Here is a 19,460-nt window from a genome sequence, read left to right on the forward strand (position 1 = left end):
GTTAGCTCATCAGACTACTGTGATAGAGTCCATGGCACTCAAAGTGACCAGACAAGGACTAAATTCTTACTGACTCAATGCTTACTCATAAATAAATTCCAGGTAAGGTACTGTAAGAACAGGTTCCAGCTCCCTCTCCCCCAGTTTAGGATGAATGTTGAGGATTGTTTGGTTGCTGCACTACTGAAGTACTCAAGTACTCTCAGTTGTGCATAGCCAAAGCAGCAAATCCTGTTACCTTTTCCTGTCTCCCTTCACACGCAGGGCGGATGATGTGTCAATCATCCTTACCACCTTAGGAGGGAATGCCTGACCCACCTCCCTAAGCTTCAGACAAACAAAAAAACATACCACCAGCAGCTTAAAATGCACAAACTCCACCAACTAGGGTGGGGAGGATTCCCTCTGAACAAATACAGAAAAGGAACCTTCACAGTAAATACAGTCGGCCCTCCTTATATGCGGATTTGCCATGCGCGGATTTGAGCATACGCGCATGGAAAATCTGGGGAAATTGTCCCCAATGCACACACGCCGCCATTGGGGACAAAAATCCCTCTCCTCCCCTCCTCGTTCCTCTCTCCCTCCTACCTATCTAACTACCTACCCTCCCTCCCCCTTCCCCTCCCTGCTTACCTGCTCCATAGCCGCGCCGCCGCCTCCTCCTCCGCCGCCACAGATCAAGGGCCGGGTGCTGCTTGTGGAGGCCAAGAGGCCTCCAGGCTGCACCTGGCTCTTTCGCAGTGGTGGCAGCAAGGCGGACAAAGCTTGGCCTCGTCCTCCTCACTGCCATACAAAGGCCAGCTGCAGCCTAGAGGCCTCTGGGCCTCCAAGCTGCACCCGGCCCCTGAACCGCGGCGGCGGCGAGGAGGACAAAGCCCCCTCGTCACTACCACAGAAGAAGGGCCGGCTGCAGCCTGGAGGCCTCTGGGCCTCCAAGCTGCACCCAGCCCTTGAACCGCAGTAGCGGCGAGGAGGACGAAGCCCCCTTGCCGCCGCCGCAGAAGAAGGGCCGGCTGCAGCCTGGAGGCCCCTGGGCCTCCAAGGTGCACCGAACCCTTGAACCGCAGCAGCGGCGGAAAGAATGCCGGAGGCGGCGGTGAAGCAACGGAGCAAGTAAGCAGGGAGGGAGGGGAAGGGGGAGGGAGGGAGGGTGGGTAAATAGATAGGAGGAAGGAGAGGGACTTTTGTCCCCAATGGCGGCGCGTGTGCACGCATACCGCCATTGGGGACAAATAGGACTTGAGCATACGCAGATTTTGGCATACGCTGGGGGGGGTCTGGAACGGATCCCCCGCGTATACCAAGGGCCCACTGTCCCAATGTTCCATATTCCTCAAGTGTGGGGAGGGAATTCTTCATGCTGAGATCTACACAAGCAGTCACACCGCACCACCAGGGCAGGCAACAACCTATTACAAAGACACAGAACACACCTACGAAAGATGTACTGCTGAAGCAAATCTGTCAATCCTTTCTCACAAAATGTAGAGATGCCGAAGTGGCTGCTCTACAAATCCCAAACATAGTGGTGTCATGCTGAATGTCGCAGTGGCAGCACTATGAGTGGAGTGTGACTCAATCTCTTCTGGAACTGACTTAGAGCTGTCCACATAAACCAACTCAATGCAGTGCTGACATGGTGTAAGAAAACACATGGTGGCCTTAAGTAGTCTCTTGAAGAAACATATAATCTGATTTATGAAAATCTTTAATTATTTCAAAGTAGAATTTTAGAATCCTTCCACACAGTCAATCTGTACTGCTCTTTCTCCTGTGGTGCCTTAGGAACTGGATAAAAAGAAAAAAGAACAATCTCCTGAGAACAATAGAACACTGAATTTACTTTAGGAACAAAAGAGGACTCTAAATTAAGAACAACTGAATCCCTATGAAATATACACAACTCCTCATGGACTGACAGAGTACTCAGAGGCTCTGCAAGCCAAAGTACTAGCAACTAAAAACAAAACTTTCAACATATGAAATTTCAAGTCCACCAATCTCAAGGGTTCAAAGGGAGCCACCTTATTGGTGGCTTATTTAGACTCTGTTCCTAGGACTAGGTTCCATCTGTTGTTTAGAAGAACTCCAATTTGGTCTAGCTTCCCTCTGCCAAAAACTGGGGCCTATACCCTCAAACTCCAGAAGGGATTGAGTCACGGATTGAACTCCAGACCAAAAAATCTTCTTTCCTTTTTAGTCAATGATGACTAAATGATGACACATTCTTTTTGTCTTGGTCTAGTCAACACTTCATCCAAGGCTTCACCAAATAATCTGGAATGCAGTAAAATTAGCTCATGATTTTGTCATCAGCATTCCAATTTTTTAGCCAAAGCTAATGCTTGGCAGTGACATTAGCTGCTTGTAGCCTGTGAGGCAAATTAGCCAGAATCAAAAGTAGCGTTTGCCATAAAGGCAAATGCCTTACACAGTTTACTGACGCTCTGTCACAGCTTAGTCTCTTCCTTTGGAATCAAAGACCCTAAGTCTTTAGCCCAACAAACAGCAGCCCTGGGAGGTCACCGAAGCAGCACTGATGGCAAGAACAGAAGCCTCGTGAGACCTGCATAAAAAGCTGTCCAGCCTCTTAACCTCTGGACACTTAAGCATCAATAAGAATCAGCTTCAGTTTCTTCACCACTTCAGTAGGCAGTGAATGCAAGTGTTTGGCAAAAGCTGGAGCCGCCTTTGCCACAGCAGGATGAGCCCATTCTCCTTCCATAACATCTCCAAACAGTTCAGGGAAGAGTACAATTGAATTCTCTTGCTTAGCCATAGCCCTGGTTTCTAGAACCTCTATCACATCAGTACCAGAAACCTGGCTATTAGAAGTCAATCCCAAAGACTTTCCCACATTTCAAAGAAGGACAGGATATTGTTCAGATTCAAACAAAGATGGAGAAAGAAGCTCAAGAAGAGAACCCCGCTCCTCCTGTGACAACTCCCTTTCCTCTTTGTCTGACATCCCTGGGGAGACAGAAGACTGCACACAGTCCACCACAGAGTTTACAGCAGAGACATGCTTTGTCTTTCTTTTCACTTTGTGAGGGGGAGAAATCATCGCACATTTCCCCCCTCCCCTCCTAAGAGGACAACAAAGAATGTGAGGCATGACACTTTCTGAAATGTTTTTCATACTTCTGGCCACTTGAGGGCCTGTGAGGATCAGAGAGCTCTTCATTACTAAGTTTGCACCTTCCTCCCTGCACACCTTTTCTTATGATGCTTAATATGCCAACCACCTTGGGCAGTTAACAGATTCACCAAATCTTCACCACCTTCCCCTGACACTCTGAGTCCCACAGCCTAGGGAAAACCAATAGCACAACCTGGGATGGGAGGGGAGTAAGAGCATCCAACAGACATGCCTGTGAGGTTGAAGCTGCACCTGACAGCTCTCTAGCATAGTCAGATCTGCGCCACAAACTGATGTCACATTCTCCATCTGCCGCTGCAGCATGAATGCGAACTGGATCATGTCTCCCATTAAGGCTGGATCAATCCGTTCCTTCTGTGCACCCCCAAGGTACTTCCTCAGTCGTGCAATCAACCACCAACTCCATATCAGAAGAGAGCTCGGGACTGTGAGCCTTATTTATTAAGCTGAGACTAACCATCTCAGTTACACTGGCACAGCTCAGTTCAAATCAAGGTCTCCTGATACACAAACTGGAGAAATTCTCCCCAGAAACCGACCTTCAAAGCTAATGGCACCAGAGTACAAAAAAAAAGCCCTGTTCTGATTCAAAGTGAGGTAGGACAGTACTGGGAAGATGCAACTGACTCTCCTGCTTAGGGTGGTAAGGATGATTGACAAATCAGAAGCCCTGCCAAGGAAGCGCAAGGGAGAAGCCAGACCCGGCATGAAGGATTATGTCTCCACGCTGCAGGGAAATAGCTAATAAAATCACATGCTTCCTTGACAAGTGCTATGTTTTTGTAAAAATACTCCAAATTAATTAAACTAAATATCCCATTCATTCAAATGTAATGCTGATGTAGTCTGAAGAAAAATTTACATTAACTATGTATTAGAACCGGTCATGCCAATCAAGAACCACTTTTGTAAGGCCAACCATCTCTGTCTCTCTTAAGAACACAGAATGTTGCCTTACACCAGGTCAAATTATTTACTGATCCAACCCAGTATTATTTATTCTGACTGGCAGAGGCTCTCCAGGGTCTCAAATCAACAGACAGAGAGGGTTTTCTTATCATTTGTTTTAACTGACAAATCCTTTTTTTCCATTAGCGAACTCATCACAGCTACCAAGAATCCAGAAACCAAGCAGATAAAATGGACAGTTTAGATCCAATGTTTTAATATTACTGAGTTTTATATTTAAAAAGAACTGTAGAGATGTGGTGCATAAAAATTCCAAAAATTCAAAATAAATTAAGGTACAAGTGTCACAGTCTCTAAATTCAACTCACTAATCTGAGAGTCTTATTCATTATTTTGAAGATTTGAGCTTAGCAGTGCTAAATCTTTCATTCAATCCAACTGATTAATGCTATGGCACATAAAGCTGGACACCTCATTTTCATCAGTTCCTTCTATCCACTGCAGACCCCTAAAATGCTGTTACTGAGAATTAGGAGATACTGCAGTACAGTATGAAACACAGTGCAGAGCGATGCAGCAGATGGAGAATGAGGCAAGAACTTTGTGCCTGATTTTATGGGCATATAAACCCTTTTCATTAGCTCAGATGTGGGCAGCATGGCCCTCCTGATGTTTTTAGACACCTACATGCATAATCCCTCACCATTAGCTATGCTTAAAACGCATAGTTGTAGGCCAAATGCATCTGGAGAGCCACAGCTGCCCAACCCTTGCATTAGTGCAAAGCCAACTCTGACTACAACCCCATGCAATTAAATATTTACTAAATAAGTAACAACAACAACAACAACAACAACAATAATAATAAAATTTATTTGTATCCTGCCCCTCTGAGAACAATCGGGGCGGCTAAGAAAGTTAAAAATACAAAACATATAAAATCCCTGGTACCCTCCCCTCCTTAAATCCAATGCAATGTTTAAAAAACAGAACAAAAAACAACAAACAAACAAACATACAAGTTAAAAACTGACCAGAAAGTCAACAACATCACACCAGCAAACAATCAGTGGGAGCAGCAGTATCTTTCCCAAACGTTTTTTTCTAAGGCTGGGTTCTCTATTCTGGGAAGGCCTGCTGGAAGAGATCCGTCTTAACAGCCTTTTTAAAGCCATCTAAGGATGTAAGTAGACGGATCTCATCCGGCAGGCCATTCCACAGTCTGGGGGCGACGATGGAAAATGCCTTCTGGGAGGTAGTCGAAAGCCTAGATTTTTGTGGCTGAAGTAGGCGTCTCCCAGAGGACTGGAGTGCGTGGGGAGGATTGTAGGGGAGAAGGCGGTCCCGAAGATAGTTTGGACCCAAGCCATTTAGGGCTTTAAAGGTGATAACAAATACCTTGTACTGGGTCCGGAAGCTAATGGGCAGCCAGTGGAGGGACTTTAGAACCGGGGTAATATGGTCCCTCCTGGATGTTCCAGAAATTACTCTGGCTGCCATATTCTGTACTAGTTGCAGTTTCCGGACCAAGCAGGAGGGTAGCCCCACGTAGAGCACATTACAGAAGTCTAGACGTGAGGTTACCAGCGCGTGCACAACAGTCAGTAAACTTGTTGTATGCTTTCTCCTCATTTCTGACCTAAAGCAACTGTATGAGGTTTTCTTGGCAAGTCTTCTTCAGAGGGAGTTTGTCATCATTGTCTTCCTCTGAGGCTGAGACAGTATGACAAGGACTGAGCAGAGCTTTGAAAGAAAGAGTAAAATAATTTTTAGTAGACCCAGAAATGCAGCTAGAATGGAGACAAAAGCAAGGACACAACACATTAATTGCAATGTAGCATATGAACACTTCAGTATAGTAAACTGAAATAGTAACCAGGTTTACATTAGATTAAAAGTGTCTATACCAAGGATGGGCAACTGCAAACAGAGCATGGCCCGTTTTTCCTTCTTAGAGACACAGTAGCATATCTCAACATGCCCAAAGTGATGTGATGTCACTTCCGGCTGCTACTTTCTCCAATTTACAACTATTTTCTCTTTTTTTCTATTTTGGGGAGGTTTGGGGGCGGGGGGTTATGGAAGCAAACTGTTACTTTTGTGGGTGGTTTTGGGAGATTTGGGAGTAGTTTACGGACAAGAAATTACGCAAATAACAGCCTGGATTTTAAAAAAATCCAGAGGATCTGAGGGCTTTGAGGCCTTCTCTGTAGGGTCTTGCAGGTCATATGTATGGGTTCTCAGGGCCCATGTGGACTGTGGGTCACATTTTGGCCAACCTGGTCTATATGTTAAGAAAAGTGAATTGTTAGGGCAACAGAGTGTTTGACAGGGGTAAGAAGGAACACTCAAAGAGGAGGATTCTCTAGTCAAGGTGGGAAACAAGCAGGGAATAACCATAGTTTTAGCAGAGAAGACAAAGAGGAAAGGGTAGATTTTGGTACAGATCAAGTATCCCTTATCTGGAATTCCAAAATGCTAAAATCCAAGATTGTTCACATGGGTGGCTGGGGTAGTTACACCTTTGCTTTCTGATGGTTCAATGTACATGAACTCTGTTTCATGTACAAATTTATTAAAAACATTATATATAAAATTACCTTTAGGCTATGTGTATAAGGCATATATGAAACATAAATGAATTTTATGTTTAGAATTGGGTCCCGTCTCCAAGATGTCTCATTATGTATATGCAAATATTGCAAAATCCAAAATCCAAAACACTCTTGGTACCAAGCATTTAAGATATTTATTTTATTTATTTAGGTATTTATACCCGCCCTTCAGCCCTAATGGCTCTCAGGGCAGCTTACATTTATTATTTTTAATCAGACAGTTCCCTGCCCGCCGGCTTACAATCTAAAAGACACGACACAAAAGGAGAAGGGAATGGTGAGGGCGGAGGGGATCAGGTCCAGCATTCTTCTCTCCCTGAGGCCTGGACCAAGGCAGATGGACCGGAGGGAGGGCTTGTCTTCTTCCAGGCAGGCCTGGTGGAGCTAGCCTGCCTCTCTCCCCTTCAAGATGGTGGATGAAGGGAGGGCTCTTCTTCTTCCAGGCAGGCCTGGTGGAGCTCGCCTGCCCCTCTCTCTCCCTTCAAGATGATGGCTGAAGAGAGGGCTAGTCTTCTGGGAAGGCAGTTGGAGCTCGCCTGCCCCTCTCTCTCCCCTTCAAGATGGTGGCTGAAGGGAGGGCTAATCTTCAGGGAAGGCAGTTGGAGCTCGCCTGCCCCTCTCTCTCCCTTCAAGATGGTGGCTGAAGGGAGGGCTAGTCTTCTGGGAAGGCAGTTGGAGCTCGCCTGCCCCTCTCTCTCCCTTCAAGATGGTGGCTGAAGGGAGGGCTAGTCTTCTGGGAAGATAAGAGATACTCAACCTGTATTGTTGTACAAAGGGCACACCAACAGAGTCAATAAAGAGAGCCCAGGAAAGTTATAAAAACAGAAGCAAAGGGCTTCATTTCTGAAAAAGATGGATGTTAATACCTACTGAAAGGAGATGAACATTTGAAAAGAAAAAGAAAGAGTCCAGTGTTGCACAGGTTGCAGATAAGGCTGCACCTACAGTGCAGAATTAATGCAGTTTGACACTGCTTTAACTGCCATGGCTCAATGATATGGAATTCTGGGATTTGTGGTTTTGTGAAATAATAAGACTTCTCTTCAGAGAAGCTCTGGTGCCACAAGAAACTATGAATCCCAGGATTCCACTGGACAAACACACGGCAGTTAAAGCAGTCAACATGCATTAATTCTGCAGTGTGGTAGCAGCCTAAGATGGAGAAAAAGTAGCTATAAAGAATGCACAACTGGAAAAGAGAGAGAAAGAAATGTCTTTTGCTCTTCATAACAGTTTCCTGCTCTCCCCCATAGGCCCATCCCACACATCTCACATACTTCAGAGGGTCCTTCACAGATAAAAAGCAGATTTTGAGCATGAGGCTTCTGTGAAGCAAGCCATTCTATCCACGGGCTTTGCTAATTATAATGGAATGGACATTACTGGTAAGTTCTCTTTGACACATGTCAAAACAGCTTTCCTAAACCTGGTATTAAACCCCTACTCCCATCATCCTCAACCAGCCCAGATTGTCTTGACTGGTGATCATAGGACTTTTAGTTAAAAAAAAAATCAAGAAAATGCCAGGTTTGGAATGCTGTATTAAACCAAAAATAGGAGTAGCCGAATCTTCTTTCTGTTCTAAATGATTCCTATTCTCTCTTGTCTTCAGGCCACTGGTATTGTTATTAAATTCTACTTGGAGAAACAATTGCTGGCTCATTAAATTAAATACTTCATCTGCTTCTACACAAGGAATTTCAAGAATATTCTTTTAAATGGACTCTAGACCTGACAAAACAGTACAGCAGCAAGCCTGTTCATGTACTCAAGAAACATTTATGAAAGCAAGCCTTGTATTGCACTATCAAAGTTTAAAATCAAGCAACACTAGATTATGTGGCTAATTACTCCAGAACTAAATTTTATCACTTAGCAATGTAATCTGAACAAACAAACATTTAAATACACATCACCACAAAACTCTTACATTGTTCCAATGACATTAAATAAGAAAAGGGAAGACTGAGGGAATTAAAAAAAAAAGATCTTTATCTTTGAGCCATGAGTTAAATCAGAGTAGTGATTTAGAAACAGAAGGCTCCTGTTCAGTTCCTCCTATTAGCCACAACTTTAAGAGTCATGTTTAAGTGCAAATTTAAAATGCAAAACCTTAGGTAGAAAAAATGAAATGCATAGATACAGGATGGGGGACACCTGCCTTAAGGAGAGTATGTGTGAAAGGGATTTAGGAATGTTAGTAGACCACAACTTGGACATGAGTCAACAGTGTGATGTGGCAGCTAAACAGGCCAATACAATTTTAGGCTGCATCAATAAAAGCATAGTGTCTAGATCAAAGGAAGTAATAGTGCCACTCTATTCTGCTTTGGTCAGGCCTCACCTGGAATATTGTGTCCAGTTCTGGGCACCACAGTTCAAAAAGGATGTTGGCAAGCTGGGATGTGTCCAGAGGAGGACCACCAAAATGGTGAAGGGCCTGGAAACCAGGCCTTATGAGGAGAGACTTAGGGAGCTGGGTATGTTTAGCCTGGAAAAGAGAAGGTTAAGAGGTGATATGATAGCCCTTGTTTAAGTATTTGAAGGGGTGCCATGCTGAGGATGCTTGTTTTCTGCTGCTCCAGAGACTAGAACATGAAACAATGGATGCAAACTACAGGAAAATAGATTCCACTTCAACATTAGGAGGAACTTCCTGACAGTAAGAGCTGTTTGACAGTGGAACATACTCCCTCAGAGTGCGGTGGAGTCTCCTTCTTTGCAGGTCTTTAAGCAGAGGCTGGATGGCCATCCATCAGGGATGCTTTGATTGTAAGTTCCTGCATGGCAGGAGGTTGGGCTGGGTGGCCCTTGTTGTTTCTTCCAACTCTATGATTCCATGATACAAAGAAATACGGATATACCACTTTTAGGCCATGGAGCCTCCTAAGGAAGACTAGGTTATCTTTCTCGTTATGGTCCTTGCGCTGGCAGGCAAAGACCTTTTTTGTTTTCAGCCAGTCCTCTGGTATCTAAACTGGGATACAATTGAAAGGAGCTATTTCTGTTTATTGATTTTTTATTGTGTTTCCATAATGTTTGAATGTTTTAATTCTATTTGTTTTTATCTGAATTTCACCTGTAGCCACCCTGAGTGTGTGAGTACATGTGAATGTGCATAATATATATTTTTGAAAGGGAGGATAGATGTTTATCTTAATTTTTAAAGAGTTAAATAAGTACACTCAATAATCATTGTAGCACACTCATTATGGCGCAAACCTGAGTCTCCTACAGTGTAGTATATGCATTCAAATTAGCCTATGCCTCACAGAGTTTGTGCCAATGAAAGTAATTTTTAAAATACTCTGTGTTGGACCCAGTTGGTGTACTTTCATTGATGATATGTTTTCATCCAGTACAAGAATCTTTGAACAGAATGGGGTGGTCATTTCCAGCTACTTCTATCTTCCTCCTGCAACCCCACCAGTCAGAACACCCCCAATTGTCCTGTAATGTTCTCCAACTAAAGAAATAGCTGAAAATGACCTTGCTCCCTACTCCTCTGAGGGAGCATTTCACTCTCCTCAGTATGACTCCAACAGAATGCAAACTTTTAAATCCCAAGAAGTGCAAGAACAGTAGCAACTAAATTACTAAAAATTAAATCACATTATAACATAAGATACAGTATACAGTGCATTCTTCTGAACTTTGTATATAGGTCAAGCAAATGTTCACTTAGAATAATGTTGTGAACTACACCTTATGCAGAGATGTGAATGTGTACGAACAAAGGGAACTGAGACATTCTTTCCCCAACCCTTCACATCTTTAATCAATTCAGTGAGATCAACACTTTAATCAGGTTATTAGAAATCTGAAACACAGAAGGCGTGTAGCCTGCTTTTTCACTTGTAAAGCCAACAGCTCTGAACTTGGGTAGGACAGCTGTATGTACCTTGCAGCCTCCAGGCCTCATATAACCACAAGCACTATGTTCCTGAGGGAAAAGGCATATTTCAAATAAAATTTCACCCCTGATAACTAGAGAGGAAAAAGATATTAATATACAATGACATAATGTATTGACGGTACCCAGACTAAACAAGTTGCCCACCCTGTTTCAGGCACTATCATGTGGCACTGAAAGAGACTGATAGAAAAACAAATGGCTTTACTCCTTTGTACATTTCAATTTACCTACTCATGTAGGGGATGGGAAACCTCTGCCCTTCCAGATGTTTCAGACTATAGCACCCACAGTCTCTTACTCATTGACCACAATAAGTAGGTTAAGAGATATTTGATAACCCAAGTAAGCTCTGAGGCTATTCAGGGATTTAAATCTAGGTCTCCCCAAATCCATGTCTGACACAGTTGTCTTGATATCATAGTATCAAGTGGGACAAAGTTACAGAGAAACTAAGCTGAGGAACTGTAACTGATGTGTGGCATCATGTTTTATGTCCAATTTGTACAGCTGTTGGATTTTTCTTGGATATCTAGAATATGGAAACACTACTTTTTGTTGTACTGATGACAGTTTTATCTGCCTGACAAACAGCATAGATGCTATTGTATCTTCCGAAGTCACAACAATTTATACAGGTGACAACTATTACACTAAAAATAAACTAGATAGCTTTTCCAAGTTGGAAATACAGGAATAACTCAGTTAACAGGTAATGTGTTCCTGAGCATTACTTCTTTAACAGAATATTTGGTTCCACTGTTGAAATCACAGGGAAAGAACTGGGTTAGGTTCCTATACCACAAAAATATTTTGAACCAGACTCCACCTGAAGAGTTTTTCCAAAATGCATCCAACAATTACTTTTTCTTTTACCAGCCTCCACCTTTCTTGTGATTTCCATTGTGATGGCCAAAATTATAGATACACATACACTTCTTTAACAAGTTGGAGTTTAGCTGGTGAGGCAGGCTTCTCTCTCTCTCCTCTTTTCTCTTTGGTCTGCTGAAGATGCATGTTCAGCAAGGCACTCAGAAAACAACTGCTGTCTATCTTTCCTGATGCAGGCATACAAATACAGCTACAGAAGGATCAATCAGAGCAGATTCCTGTTCTTTCCCTGGTCAAAATTTATTGCATTATTTACTGCAGACATACTAATGCAACCCAATATGGAAAGTCTGTGTTTCTCCAGTCCTCCTTCATCATCGTCCCAATGCTGGTGCTGCTAAAAAAACTTCTAGTTAGATAGAGGATGAGGAGAAAAGTAGGTCTAGAGAGAAGTAAAAAGGCTTTGTAGAAAGAAACTTCACTGTCAGACACTTGCTAACTGATGTATGTCTGCATGAGAAAAACAGAAGTAGGACTACACAATAGCCCTTCAGGAGTAACAAGAGGGAAACAAAAAGGTGCACAAATGACCTCCTCACTCCGTCAATTAACAGTAGTGAGATGGGTATGTGGGCCTAAGGTTGTGCATTTTGTGATGGAGGGAACGGATGCTTTCCAGATTTGTCAACTCAAAATGTCCTATGGACTCCCATACTTCCCCCTCCTCTCTTTCCTAGTTTTTGGTAAATATAGTTTGCTGCCACATCCAAATTCAGGACCAATATTGAAACCATGATTTGTAAGCCCACATCAAAACATGGTTTCAAGTGTTAACCTGGAGGCAAGCTCTAACTTAACTTGCTTTGACACACAGACTGACAGTCTTGCAAATAATTAGAAAGTGGAGGAAGAAGTATACAAGTTTCTATGATTCTAAGTACTGTACACTGATCCATGGTTTGGCATGATCTCTAAAATGAGTCAATATGCAACATTTGCTCAATGTTCTTAGGACAAACAAAATACTGTACACTACTGCTTTCCCCCAATATCACAAATAATTGAAGGGAATGAATTCCTGCCTAGGGAAAAATTGTACTCTGGTTTAATCAAGAACATAGAGGAGGGCAAAATAAGTGAATGTATCTCCATGTAAAATGGAAAAGCAGCTAAAAAGTAAATATTTAAAAATGCTGTCATATAAAAATGCTATAAATCATTTTACAGATAATAAACAGATGAAGTTATCACTAATAAAGCTACAAAGGAAGAGAGAAGGAAGAATAGTTACACAGGTCAATGCAGATGCACAGTTTCTTAGAATGAACAAAATGTGTTAACTACTTCCAATAGATGGCAATGAAAAACCTAACCAGGAAAAGAGGAAGGAATAAGGCTGCACCAAAATATCTGTTATGAGAAAGAAAGAAAAAAGAACTGTATTTTCATAATTTTATTCCAAAAGTGTTTTATCTACAGTCTGCATCTATAAGCTTGCCAGGTCTTCTGGATATTAGCAGGACAGCCTGCTTTTCTGTATTCTGCCATTCTCAAGACTGTATGGAGAGCCTGCTTCAGATATGGATGCACTCCCTCGGAGGGTGATAGAGTCTCCTTCCTTGGAGGTCTTTAAACAGAGGCTGGATGGCCATCTGTCAGGGATGCTTTGATTTCGATTTCCTGCATGGCAGGGGGTTGGACTGGATGGCCCTAGTGGTCTCTTCCAACTCTACGATTCTATGATTCTAAGTTTGTGTAAAATGAGAAATGCTAGTCTTATAATCTTGGTTGAAGAGAGAAAGATATGATACGGTGATCATTAGTCAAAAAAGTTTCCCTTATAAAAAAACATGAGATCAATTCACAGGCAAGTATACTTGCCAACAGGGACACACACACACACAGAAGATCTTTTGTTATTTGAGCGACAAAGTAACCCTTGTGAAAAATTAGCTGATCCCACAGATCCTGAAACAATTAGAATCCAGCACTATGGCTTTGCTTCTACTGCAGCTCAGGATTGAAAGCACAAAAAATAAAAGGCCATGCAAGAGTCTTAGCAATCAGTAAGCAAACTTCTGGGGAGAGGACTTGTGGACTCAAGAGACTTGCAGAACTAGGTGAAGAGGAAAAGATGTCTTGCTGAGCCGCAGTAGGAAATATTCCCTCAATTCATATTACAGTTTGGATGGCAATTGAACACTTCATGGTACATACTAAACGATTTCTAGCCACTTAACTCAGCAGCTCTTCTGCAGTGAGTGTTATATTGATTCATTCTCTATCCCCATCTTTTAACTAGTGGTGCTCAAAGCACCTAACAAACCTGAAACTTGAAAGCTTTATGTAAGAAATCAACATATTCTGGATTAATACAAAACTCCACTAACAGCTTTCAGGGATAAGGATGTTACTTTACCAGTCCCACAATACTACCTCCTAGTCAACTCCATCAGTGGGTCTCCTTGGGTAAATAACAGCCAGACCACATTACCGAGATGGTTGCCATAAGCACAAACTATGCCAGCCCCAAATGCAGGCAAAATGTCAGGAATAACTCTTCTAGAACATGGCCACATAGCCCAAAAAACCCACAGAAAAACTATTCATAAGCAGATTAATCTGTGATATAAAGAAAAGCTATGAGGATTCACCTGGGAAACCCACAATTATCTGTTTCAGATGTAAGGGATAAGTAAACATGGAGTTATGTGTTTCAGTGTTTTATGATATATTGTTCATTCTCATGCCCCTACAGAGTAAACAGTATTAGTCTACATTTTCAGGTGGAAAAGCATTAAGTAACAGCTCACTCAAGGATTTCAAAAGCAAATCCCCAGAAAACTGAATACTGTACATTTATGGGATTTCGATGTATTTGTTCAGCACACATGAGTGAACCCAAACCTGACTGGTCATCTAATCAGTAAAGGTTTGTATAGTAGGTTGGCTCACAGCACAATCCTATGCATGTTTACTTGGGAGCAAGTTCCATGGCATCTAATGAAGTTTATTCCCTTGCTAGTGTGCATTCCCATATAAATTACTCACTATGCAGATGGATCTTGTAGCATCTCTGAGAGTAACTGTGTGAATGAAATTGTAGCGTAAGCTTTTGTAAATTAGGGTCTACTTCCTCAGATGCATGAGGAAGTAGACCAAGGACCGAAACAAACCGGCAGCAAGCACTGGCTTGGGGGTGTGGTGTTTAGATGGTGGGGAATGCTGTGGCGCTCCGGCGGCGCGGCATTTGGACATCGGATGCGGCAGGCGTGCCAAAGAGGTGCCACTGTCGTGGAAAGGGAGGTTTTTTCTCCCCCGAAAGGAGCAGCATTTTGCTGCTTCTTTTTGGGCTGGAAAAACGCCAAATCGGGGTGCGCCATGTGGTTGCCATGGCCCCAATCCGGTGCATGAACCCCTTTAGGGCTGTCTGTACCAGCTCGAAATCTTCAAGTTACGCTACGGCATCTTCTGCACAGTTAGTCTCAAAGGAGATACAAGACCCCTTCACATACTGATATTCCAGACTAACATGGCTATGTCTCTGAATCCTACCCACAAGTTACTGTTATGTCAAATTACATCTATAAACAAAGAAATGCTATGGCTTTGCATCAGGGCTGGGGAATAGTGGTGATTTTGGGGTTATTCCTTGTCCTACTCCAGAGTGATATATTTGTTCTTAATGTTACTCCTACTCCTATTATACTCCTCAATAAAAAAAAATACAAAATAGTGTTTGCATGTACAATAACAGGAATAAGGAGTAACAAATATATTTTGTTAGTCCTTATTCCTACTCCTACTCCTGTAAAAGCCTCTTACTCCTTTACTCTTTCTCCCCAGCCCTGCTTTGCATGGCCTCTTTTTTCAAGGTGGGCCAATGCCACATCACAGAGTGAAAGGGGGCCTCATCACTTTAAAGTTCCTCTAAATCAGGTGTTCCCAATCTGGGATACCAGCATCTCCAGGGGATACAAGAGGGAATTTTAGGGGGTACAACAAAGAGTGGCTTGTGTCCTTGAGTGACAAGTCATCACTCATTTCCCCCTGAATAAATTAGAATCCAATTGCTCCATTTAGATTTGTATTTTATGCACTGAGCTAAAATATTTTTTAAAGTTCAATTTGTTCACTCAAAGTATTGTATGTGGTTCAATTTGTGGTTCAAAAATTAGAAACAAGACTTGCTCATCTTCAAATGTGATATTCTTTTTGTAGGGGGAGTGAACATGAATCAAACATTTTCTAGGGGTGTGTGGGGCATAGAAAGGTTGGGAAACACTATTCTAAACCATACCTTAAAAACCGGGGGGGGGGGGGGGAGACTCCTGGGTTATGATAAAACTCAGAATAGATAAACCCCAGTGAACAGTGAAGCCAGCCTTCCACATACGCTGTACTGCCAGCCCTCCATATCTACAGATTCTTTGTCCACAGATTCAACAGCGCATATATATATATATATATATATATATATATATATTCCGAAAAGCAAACCTTAATTTTGCCATTTTATATACAGGACAGCGTTTACTCTGCCACTATATTTAATGGGACTTGAGTATCCATAGATTTTGTTATTATTTTGTGATATTTGCGGATCTGATTATTCATGGATTTGATTAATATCTTCTCTCCAGGAATATCTAGGTCCTCTGGTGCAACTCTATGGTCAACTTTAACTAAAAGTCATACCGAAAGACCTAGAGCAGTGGTTCCCAACCTGTGGGTCGGGACCCCTTTGGGGGTTGAATGACTCTTTCATGGGGGTCGCCTAAGACCATTGGAAAATACCTATTTAATTACAGTTGGGAAGTAGCAACAAAAATAATTTCATGGGTTTGGGTCACCACAACATGAGGAACTGTATTAAAGGGTCGCGGCATTAGGAAGGTTGGAAACCACTGACCTAGAGAGAACACTCCACTAGGCATTTGTAGCTCCTCCAGTGCAGTTCTATGGTCAGTGTCTGTCAGACATTGACCACAGAGTTGCCCTGGAGGACCAAGAGATTCCTAGAGAGGTGTCCTCTCAGGTAAAAGCATGGTGTTTTTGTTATTTGCGGTTTTTCCATATTCACAGGGGTCTTGTGCCCCTAACCCTAGCGAATATGGAGGGAGAGGGTAATATGATAATAATGTAATTATTTTTCTGATAAAAAATATTGGTCATCTTGGAATTTGAGTGATAGAAGAAGAATACCCATGAGCAATTGTACAAAGAGTATAACTTCACTGTATATTCTGGGCTTTATCTATTTATTCTGAGCTAAATCATACCTTGGCAGAGATTGCTTCCAACTCCTGTGCAGCACTTTCAGGCCAGCTTGAAGTAAAGGGAGGAAGTTCTCATGCAAACAAGCTGACGCTTAAGGAAAATACTTGGACCAAAGTCCATATTCCAAATTACTCTAGGGTCCTGAAATGCAGGGTTTGGGGGGGGGCAGGGGAAGTAAGAAAAAGCATGCTGTGGTAGAGAGGATGGGTCAAGTCTGCTTCTTGCTTTAAAAAAAAGTAGAGAATGGGAATCATGCACAAAGCAAAATGGGAAATAGGAAGGAAGGAGAGGGCTTAAAGAAAGTACTTGGACCAAAGTCCATATTTTAAGTTACTGTAGGATCCTGAAAGGCACCAGGAAAGAGGTGAAAAAGAAGGAAAAAACCAGCCAGGGTAGAGATGGATAAAGTCTGCTTCTTGCATTACAGGGAAAAAAAAGGATGATGGGAATCAGACAGAAAACAAAAGGGGAAATAGGAAGGAAGGAGGGGTCTTAAAGAAAATATCTGGACCAAAATCCATATTCCAAGTCACTTGGATCCTGAACTGCAGCTGGGGAGAGATGGAAGGGGAAAGGGAAGAAAAAAGCATGTGAAGGTAGAGAAGATGGTTTAAGCCTGCTTCTTGCATTAAATAAAAGAGGAAGGAAGGAGGGGGTTTAAAGAAAACCAAGGAAGGAGGGGGCTTAAAGAAAATACTTGGATCAAAAATCCATAGCCCAAGTTACTGTAGGATCCTCCTGATAGGCAGCTGGGGAGAGGTGGAAGGGGAAAGAGAAGAAAAAAGAAGGTGCGGGGGAAGGAAGAAAAAGACATGTAAAGGTAGAGAAGATGGGTTAAGTCTGCTTCTTGCAGTAAATAAAAGTAGAAAACGGGAAACAGGCAGAAAGCAAAGGGGGAAATAGAAAGGAAAGAGGGGTCTTAAAGAAAACGCTTGGACCAAAATCCATATTCCAAATTCCTGAAGGATCCTGAAAGGCAGCTGGGGAAAGGTAGAGGGAGAAAGGGAGGGAAAAAGCATGTGAAAAAAGTGGAGAATGGGAATCAAACAGAAAGCAAAAGGGGAAATGGGAAGGAAGGAAGGAAGGAAGGCTTAAAGAAGTCCATATTCCAAGTTACTGAAGGATCCTGAAAGGCAGCTGGGAAGAAGTGGAGGGGGAAGGGGAAGGAAAAAGCATCTAAAGGTAGAGAAGATGGGCCAAGCCTGCTTCTTGCATTCAATAATAGTCGAAAATGGGAATCAGACAGAAAGCAAGAGGGGAAATAGGAAGGAAGGAGGAGTCTTAAAGGTAATACTTGGACCAAAGTCCATATTCTAAGTTACTCTATGCGGGTTTTGGGGGGAGAGGGGAGGGAAAGCATGCTGGGCTACAAAGAATGGGTCAAGTCTGCTTCTTGTTTGTTTTTAAAAAGTGGAGACTGTGAATCAGACAGAAAACAAATTGGGAAATAGGAAGGAGGGGGGTCTTAAAGAAAATACTTGGACCAAAGTCCATAGTCCAAGTTCCTTGGATCCTGAAATGCAGCTGGGGAGAGATGGAAGGGGAAAGGGAAGGAAAATTAATGTGAAGGTGAAGGAGGGGGGAGGAAGAAAAAGTATGTGAAGGTAAAGAAGATGGGCCAAGCCTGCACTGAATTGCACTGAATAAAAGTAGAAGATGGGAATCAGACAGAGATCAAAGGGGGAGATAGGAAGGAAGGAAGGAAGGAAGGAAGGATAGATAGGAAGAAAAGGTCTGAGATTGAAATGTGTGTGGGGGGGAAAAGGGATCAGACTGTGTGTCACCCACAAGGTGAGAGGAAAAGAAAGGAGTGAGGTGTGTAGAAAGGAGGGAGAGGAGGAGGAATGAGGAATGAAGGGCTGGCGTTTCCTATAAGTGCAAAGCCATTCAGAGTCAGGGAAATGAGAGGAGAGGGAAGGAAGGAAGGAGGAAAGGGAGGGGGTTCCTTCTCTGTCTCTCCCCCAAAATGTTGTTTGGGGAGAAAGAGGAACAGAAGTGTTGGCTCCAAGAGAGAAAGAAAGAAAGAAAGAAAGGAGAAGGAGGAAGGAAGGAAGGAAGGAAGGAAGGAAGGAGGTCTAACTGAGCCCATAGGAGACACTTTACTTTACCCCCCCCCCAACTCAGTCCCCTTCCTATGGCTTCGTTTCCTTCCCAGCCGCCCCTAACACTCACCCAGGCCGTCCTCAACTGCCGCCCGGAGCCTCCATCCCGCTTCGCCGCCCTCCTCCTCCGACGGCTTCCTACTCCCAGAGCCGAGGGCTCCTCCGACTCCCCCCGCTTCGCTTTGCTCCGGCCGCCGCCAAAGCGGCCGCCATTTTGATCCAAGGCTCTGGCCAGACTGGTTCGGGAGGGGAGGGGGAGGGAGGGAGACTCACTGAGTCTGCGCAGTAGCGGCTTAGTCACGTGGTTTATTCGGGAGGGGAGGGGGAAGAGCGAGAGAAGTCAGTCTGAGGGAAAGAAGGAGTTGGTTGTTGTTCAGTGCAGTTCTCTCCCTCAGGGCTGCATCCACAGTGCAGAAATAATCCATGTTTGATGCTACTTTCCAACTGCCATGGCTCAATGCTATGGAATTCTGGGAATGGTAGTATGTTGTGGCAGCTCTGGTGCCACAACATACTACCATTCCCAGAATTCCATAGCATTGAGCCATGGCAGTTGGAAAGTAGTGTCAATACATGGATTTCCTACTTATGGTAGACCCTGTCATGGGGTTTTAAGTTTCTTCAGAGGGGCTTCTGGCCCTTGAGCT

General features: G+C 43.2%; 1 protein-coding gene across 1 annotated transcript in view; it reads right to left on the bottom strand.

The window, feature by feature from the left end:
- The window catches only part of BTBD7 (BTB domain containing 7), a 103,958-nt gene extending 84,914 nt beyond the window's left edge, over positions 1-19,044 (bottom strand). The window contains exon 1 of the mRNA XM_089522435.1: positions 18,884-19,044. The gene's annotated coding sequence lies outside the window, so the exon portion shown is untranslated. The remainder of the gene's footprint in view (positions 1-18,883) is intronic.
- Positions 19,045-19,460: the final 416 nt, after the last annotated feature.

Source organism: Sceloporus occidentalis, unplaced genomic scaffold (assembly GCF_023333645.1).
Source record: "Sceloporus occidentalis isolate IW3139 unplaced genomic scaffold, rSceOcc1.0.p SCAF_4, whole genome shotgun sequence".
In the NCBI taxonomy this organism is placed as follows: domain Eukaryota; kingdom Metazoa; phylum Chordata; class Lepidosauria; order Squamata; family Phrynosomatidae; genus Sceloporus; species Sceloporus occidentalis.